Source organism: Hermetia illucens, chromosome 1, assembly GCF_905115235.1.
Source record: "Hermetia illucens chromosome 1, iHerIll2.2.curated.20191125, whole genome shotgun sequence".
Classification (NCBI taxonomy): domain Eukaryota; kingdom Metazoa; phylum Arthropoda; class Insecta; order Diptera; family Stratiomyidae; genus Hermetia; species Hermetia illucens.
Window position 1 is genome coordinate 59,960,638 of NC_051849.1, and position 7,984 is coordinate 59,968,621.

The following is a 7,984-nucleotide window of genomic DNA, read 5'->3' on the forward strand; positions in this document are numbered from 1 at the left end:
ACCTTAATCAAATCGGTTCAATATCTGTCTGTCACAGGCACTTTTCTCAGAAACGGCTATACCAATTGACACGAAATTTGGTGAGAAGGTGGGAACTGTGGACCCCCGACATGCAGTGAGTAATATCCTCCTACGTTGAGATTTAGAGGGGGTCCCCATACATGTAAAGAGGGGTGTAAAGTTTTTTTTCACCAAATATAGTCATGTGGGGTATCAAATGAAAGGTCTCGATTAGTACTTTTCGAAGCCGGTCTTAGTTTGGAGATTTGTTAAAAAGGCGGGGAGTGGGAGGGGTGCAAAGTGGTGATTTTTTTAACGGAGCCATTCTCAAAAACTACTCAATCGAAAAATCTGAAAAAAAAATCATGAAGCTGCCTCTATACGGTACCCAGGCCTCAAAATACTCTCCATATCGATATCTGTTCAAATCAAGTTAATAATAGTATATTACCGTATTTTTGGGAAAATTAAGTAAACCCCCCTTAAGTTTATGTCAGAGTTATAAGAGTTGGTAGTAGTATAAAACATAATATGAAGCATATTATCTCCAAGTTTGATCAAAATCATGCTATTAGTAACAAAGTTACAGTAGCTCAAAGTTGCCTTACCGTGTAAATTTACAACCCGAAGTACTAAATCTTATATGCTAAATGCATATTTTTAACAGGCTACGTACAAGTGGGATAGTTCTACACTCAAATATACTCACAAAAGAAACAAAGAAAACCTTTCATACCTGAAGCGCCGAGCTTCCGGTTTCCCGACTTGTTATTCTCTTGTTTCTGTTTTCGGGCATGAACTTTTTGGAAAATTTTTGATTGATCAAATCCACTTACTCAAGGGCAGTGAAATGACTAGAGGTTAAGTTTTAAGTGCAACATTGAAGCGTCATAAATAAAGACTTCATTCGGTTGGATATTTGATTTTACAAGTTTATTATAGAAAAAACATAAGTTTCATTTTTAAAGCAAATGAGCAAAGCCCTCTGCTTGAAATTTCCTAGAAACGTGCAATGTGAGCTGCAACTCAATGAAGATTCCACGCCGCGATGTCCAAATCGGCACGGTTCGTTCACACACTGCATTTCACACCGATAATTCATCTCGTACACATGTGATTTTTGCCAAAAAAAGGGACACCGGCAAGTGCTAGCGAAACGACACATCCCAAGCAAAACACCCTGTCCACATGTTAGCACGGTTGGCAAGTCTGTGGACGCGTGAGATCGCCAACAAGTGCTAGCAATTACGCCGCTTGGGCTTGAGACTTTTTCATAAGGTTTAGCAAACCTGTAGACGGCAATTTACACTCTCGAATTACATGTCCATACCATCGAAAATGCCCTTCTCGCAATTTTTCTATGATCGGCGCAACCCCACATTGATTGTGGATGTCCTTATTTCGGATATGGTCCTCATTGGTCCAATGCAGCATCTTCGCTTCTTTTATCGCGAAGTATTTTTCATTGCTTCCTTGATCAACACCGATAAGAATTGGTTTTGATATACCTGCCACATTTCGGGCTTTCTTTTTCGAATCGCGGTAGAACAATTTAAGCCAGCGCAGTATTTCCCCTGGCAATAGATGTTGCTACAAACCATAACAGATGAGCTAGTATTGGCCAAACCCGTTTTCTAGACCAAGAAATGCAATGCAGAGAGTGTATTGCAACAGAAGTTCTTCAAAAATCCGTTATTTGAACGATGTCCCGTCAAGAACGCGTTCAAAAATCTCCATAGTATGGGACAGCAATTGGATCGGATTATAGTTTAAACACTGCCGGGCTGCCTTTTTTTCTCCATATTGGAATAGGTGGTGGTTCTACCCGCCTCAATAACTTGATAGAAAAACTCACTGAGTAACAGTAATTGCTTTCTTTGCTTGCCGGTTCGCATTTTTGTAAATTTGCCAATTGGCCAGGATTTTATTGACGATGAATTTATGGTAGAGGTGTTTCTTCACATTTAGACATCATTCCACAGCCATGTATCACAATTGATGAACCGTTTACCTGGGTTGGTGACCTCGAGGGCTGTATAGGTCGCTTTTTGGATCATGTTTTTAGATTAATTCCCGTGGCTTGATTCGCAAGACAGCAGTCAAAGGCCAAGGTTGAAGTGCGAAGTGGTCTTATAAGGAGTGGCTTTGCAGTGAGTGACAGTGATAAAATATCGGCGTCTTATAAGGATACTGTTTTACTATTGCCACTATAAAATGTAGGAAGATGAATCGTTTGATAAACTATCTATTGACAAATGCAAGCTCCACAAAAACCACTAAATATTCGCCACTCATATTGTGTGCTCTAAACGATTTTCCCCCATGGCACCTGTTGCCGTCTGTCTTCGCCCGCATGGCGATTAAGATCTCCCCGCAATGGAAGTACAGTCATCGTTTGAACTCTACATCAGATAATAGTCAATAGTTTAGGGTGGGTGTATTACCTAATCCGTATTGGTGAATATGATCCAGACCGAAAAGTCTGCAGGCGCAATATCTATGGAAGAGCTAGAACTAGATCCTCCCTCATATGAAGCAATAGCGTAGGCGAGAACACCATGTAGCTTCAAGGATATCAAATTGTTGAACCTCGGAGCAAAGCCGACATATTTTAAGATTAAGCTTACTCAAAAAAGTTATTTTTCAAGAAAATTTGGAAATATTCCAAAAATATTTTGATTTTGTTTTTGGTATCCTTTTATAGACAATTTTTTCCACCTTTCTTACATTCTAATCTAGTACCGGCATAATACGAGAGAGGCCTCAATGAAAATGATTAGACTCTTTTTTGAACTGGTCAGCAAATACGCACTTGTTGCTCCCCCTCAAAGAGGTTAGTACTGGCCTTCTATCCGGCCAATCATTGCTATCCTTTCAGAAGAAGATAGTTCGATCCTTCTGTTCACACCATTGAAAAGTGAAGCTATTTTTTAGGGTTACAAAGGATTTTGGTTTTTCGAAAACATTTTTAAAATTTCCAGTGGTGTGACCACTCAACTGGAACTCCTGCCGAGAAATTCTTTAAACACCAAAAATCAGAGAAAAATCTAATAAAATTAAAATTTTTCTTGAGAGATTCAACAAGACAACACATTGTTCACGCATTCTTTCAATAAAGCAAGGATTACAACTGACACTCAGCTTAAAAATAGAGAAAAAGGTAAAGTTGCTTTTCAGCCTGATGAAAATCTAAAATGAGTAGAATTGCATCCACAACGTGAAAATCTGTTTCTGCGTAGAAAACTCTTCCTTCTGAAAATGCAAAAATTTCCCGGAAAACAATGCCAGCCAGTTTCCTAGATTTCATCTCTTCAACCGAAAATATTTTCTCCAATGTTCGTATTGCGGCTTTCGCGGAAAACTTCCACCTCTCTAATCGGCTTTAGTGTTTTAGCTAATTTATTTCTACTCGCTTCATTAATTAAAAAAACATAACTGCCTGATAACGAGCATATCACCCGCGGGTTTGCTGATAACGAAAGTCACTTCTTGCGATTGCCATGGGAAGATTTGCAGTCGGATAAGAAGTGACATTTCCAGTTTTCCGCGTTCCACGCGTCCCGGTCCGATTCAGCCGTGCCGGCTGCGGGTGGGAGCGAGCTGGTGTGCAGAATGCAATTATTGCAGGTGCGTGGATTGTTCGTGTCGCGTACTCTGCGGCCTCGCAAATTTCACTTGGCCACCAAATATGCTTGGTAACTTTTTAATACGAAGGGAGTGGGCCACAATTCTTAACTAGCACCGGCCGCTAATCTACAAAAACATGAAACCAGCCGCCTCCACCTAGATACAAACGCTCGGCAACAATTCGCATTCTGTGCGTCTCGCAGCCTTAATTCCATTAGCCCGGCTCATTCTCCTGTCACTTTTCATCAAGCAGACGAACTCGGGGCGACCCGACATAACCGCAATTACGCACCCATGCTAGGAGCCCTGCCCGGCCTGGCCGTCTGCCTGGCGAGCACCCGATTGCGAAGAACCCCAACTCCCGGCCAGCCACCGACGGCCGCTGGGCCGGGCACGGCGCGCGGGCAGTCGCGCGATGTGCATCCACTCTCCCCCTCCATGCACTCGTTCCTTCCGAGTGTCTTTTCTTGTCGCGAGCCTGCCTTCAGTTCTAGATTAAGTGCAATTACGGCTTGAAAATGAACAGAAAACTCACGTGTCTTGTTTTTCACACAATTCTCTCCGGAGAAGACAAGTGCCAGCGCTCCCCGTCTCCAGCGTTCGGCTCAGGTGATTAGCAGCAGCTGCCTGGCGGCTCAGACTCCGAATCTAGCTCAGATGTCAGGAGTTCCTTCGACTCAGTCGAGCACTGCATTCAAAGCCAAAGGCGGGCCGCGTGCAATGCCTCACAACCTGCGGCCGCAGTCCGTCCAATTTTCTTCTCTGCTTTGCAAATTGGCGGTGGCGGCGGCGACGACGACGACGATGTCCACGACGGCCTGTCAAATTTGCACGACGACCGTGGCGGCAGCGAAGGCGACGACGATCCGATTCCTGTTGTTTATTCCAATTGGAACATACGACGTACGTGTGATAGCGGGCCCCGTTATCAATGGATGCGTGCCGCGCGTGACTGTGTTTGTGCGCGAATGCGATATATTTGACGGGCGAGGTCCGAATCTGAACTGATTTTTTCACCTTGCCTTTTCCTCACTTGCGTTCTCGCACACACTTTTCCGCCGACGACTACTGCCCAGACCGCACGATTTCGTCTGCAGGTCCAATCACAAGCACCCAGGAGCCTCGAAATGCTGCCCTTCGCGAACGAGCCTTGCCCGCGAACCGACTTTTCGCTCAATTCCACTCCCGGCACAGACGACCGGATACCACTGAAACTCTACTCGCACGGCACCAGAAACCCGAGATTTTCCACCGAATCCTCTGGCTCCTTCCTGGCCTTTTTCCTGTTCACGTTTGCGAGTGCGAATTTTTCACCCGTTCCAAACCGAATCCGGCCCCGTCTCACACGACTCGGCTCAACGTTCAGCTCGAGGCACTCGGACTTGCGGAAAACACTTGCAGCGACGGCACAACTGGGGCCCCAACAAACATTACAAAACCCATGAAGAACGTCTGTTGCGGTGCCCCCAATTTCGAGTTTTTCGAGGATCACAATCACAACATGAATACACCGAAAAAAAGTCAGAATGAAGTGACGAATGCCGCCTCCAATATGGCGGCCTGTACGAAAAGTAAACTAAACGAAAGGAGCAATGATAGTAGCACTATAGCCGTCTGTTTCGTTTTCGTCCAGTTCTATATTTCTAGCAGTTCTTCTGATTGGATTGTACCATGGTGCTGCCAATACATACTTGCCAGTAGAGAGATTCTAATGGTTTCTTGTAAGAACATTTGGTAATGTTGAAAAGATTACGTTCCCCAGATTGTATCATTGAATTGTTGCTTCACTGTTGGAAAAAGTCATCATATGAAAGGATCTTTTGATGTGTTTTATTGCAATCTTTAGCAATGATACAGTTATTTGTTTGATTTCCCTGATCAATTCGACTGACTCGCTAGATCACACCAGGGAACGATTCTAAAGGGCAACTATACCCACATATACAGGGTGGTCCAGGAAGGAATGCACTTCTTGAAAAGTGAGAAAATAAAGAAAATAACATGGTTAAAGGCGTTTCATTTCATGTGAACTCCCATGTATGCAGTGCGTAACATCGTTCGGCATTGAATTTTAAGTGGGTCGCCCTACATACATGACTTATAGGAATAGAAGCGATCATATTGCAAGTGGTGAATTTGAATGATGAAAAGAGCTCTGGGAGTTTAGAACCATCGTATTTCAGATGTGAATTATAAACATTTTTAGAAATAGGAAGTGTCATCCATGTTTAGGGAAATAATGGGGCCAAGCAAAAGGAAGTTAGGGTGTTCCTGTGTGGCAGAGCGCGTATGAGGCACTACACTTTCAATCGGGCGAGTAAATTCTGAAAAACTTTCGTTGTAGTTTAGTACATATTTACTTACCTTCAATTGGCGCAACATTATCGGAATATTGGAGTTTGCTTTGCTGTTAAGGTGTCCTCCCCGAAAAGAAATCTGCTGGACTAAAATTGGGGGTCCTCGAGACCCAGGATATGTCAACTATTCTGTGAAATTTGATTCAGGAAAAACAACCCTTACCATGGGTATGCTCTCATTTGAAGTGTGACAGTGGCTCCAGTTTGCTGAAACTAAGAAGAATATATATAAGATATTCGTCTCCCCGCCTGTTGACTGTTGTATGGTGGAAGAAAAGCATTGCGCATGCTCGAAGTTCTTCAATCACTTCCGCCTGAAACATATTACTCATTTACTATGGCCATAATATTGTAGGTGTTATGCATATGATGGGAAAATATACATAAAAAAACATTTATGCGTTATCGACACACGTCCTCATACCTAAACCGCATATATACAGTGACGTTTCGTGTAGCTTAAGTGCCTCTGTTGTTGTCTCCCGATTCGTCAATCTACGACGACGATCATCGACGAATGCAACAAGGGAATGCCAGAAGTATAGCTTCCACCAACTGTTGCTTGGTGGTGTCAAACGCCGGGACAGTCTCTGGGGACCACGCAATCAAGACGGAATCTTTGGTCTTCAGCCAATACCGAAATGCGTGCATATTGCCGTTTTCGGAATGTTGTCAGGAGCTACAGGGATTTGTTGATATGCCTTCACTAAATCCAAAGTCGAGTAAATACGACAATCTGCAATAAATTACACAAAATCATGGACTAGTGGAATGGAGTATCGGTCGCCACAAAATCTTCCATTGCTATTGGGTTCAGCGACCATGTGAACAGCTATCTGAAGGTCTTCAAATGCCCTGCTTAAGAAGTTCTTCGAACTCTTTCTGCTTGACTGCGAGCTTTTGTGGTGGTAAAGGACGCACCTTGGAATTTTGCAATCGTTGCAAACCGAGCCAGTACCGTCTGAATCCAGTAAAAACTGAACACCATGCTTAACGGATTCCGAGAGACTACGCTCGGTACTGATGTTGTGGCATTTTTGAAGAAGTGCATGCATACGTGGGTTGGCAACTTCTTCAAAAACAATGGAAAAAGTGCTGAGAGTGCAGTTTTATATTCTTCCTGATGATGTAAAGGAGGTTGTTGGGGCAATGAGCGATCTGTTCGGTAGATCAACTAGCAATCAATAGCAGCATAAGAAATCTGCGCCTAAGATGGGAGTGCTGATATCCGCAATAATGAAGCGCCAAGGAAACGCTCGTCAAAGTCCTAGACTTACATCTACCTATCTGTCTGGCCAGTAGCTATACGTGCAGATCGACAAATAATTCGCTGTTGCGAGTGTTAACCATTGCGCTGTTAATTTATTTTTCCGAGATGCGGGGGGAGGGGGTCCCGCAAGACAAGATAATTTTTTGGGAGTAGTGTAGGTGAATGCGTTTACCACAGAGTGTTGGACCCCGGTATGTCATCGGACTACCAAATAAACACATCATCGCCAGAGAGCTAGACCCGTTTGTTACATTACTTCGGGATAGCCCCTGAGCTCTCCCGGGAGGGAAGAGGAGGAAGGGAACTGTTGGTTTAAGGAACCCCTTACCACCCCCCCCCCTCCTTAAATCACAGGTCGAGCTCTATCTTCTTTATTACGAGAAGAACCCGAGCGTAATTCGCAACACGGCTCCACCTGTCGACGCTCCTCCTCCCCTTAACAACGTTGTTTCCACAAGAAAAAAAGTGTGATGGGCGTCGTCCACCACTCCACTGCAAAACATTCAATCAGGAGATTTTTCCTTCTCAATCTTGTGCAGGTAAGACTGAAAACCTCCATGCTCACTTAAGAACTGAGTAAGAAAATAGTCAGTCTCACCAGCTCCCTGCCTCTGCAAATACAGAAGCAAATACGCATGGCGTTTACGATATACTTCCTTGCCAAGAGCGTCAAGACGTAGGACTTCTAATGGCTGCCATTAAGCGCAACTTAAGGTCGAAACTCCAACTG

General features: G+C 43.9%; 1 protein-coding gene across 5 annotated transcripts in view; it reads right to left on the reverse strand.

The window, feature by feature from the left end:
- LOC119661272 (guanine nucleotide-binding protein G(q) subunit alpha) overlaps positions 1-5,208 on the reverse strand; it is a 48,452-nt gene extending 43,244 nt beyond the window's left edge. For all 5 annotated transcript variants that reach the window (XM_038070539.1, XM_038070538.1, XM_038070540.1 and 2 more), the window contains exon 1: positions 4,163-5,208. The gene's annotated coding sequence lies outside the window, so the exon portion shown is untranslated. The remainder of the gene's footprint in view (positions 1-4,162) is intronic.
- Between the last annotated feature and the right edge of the window lie 2,776 nt (positions 5,209-7,984).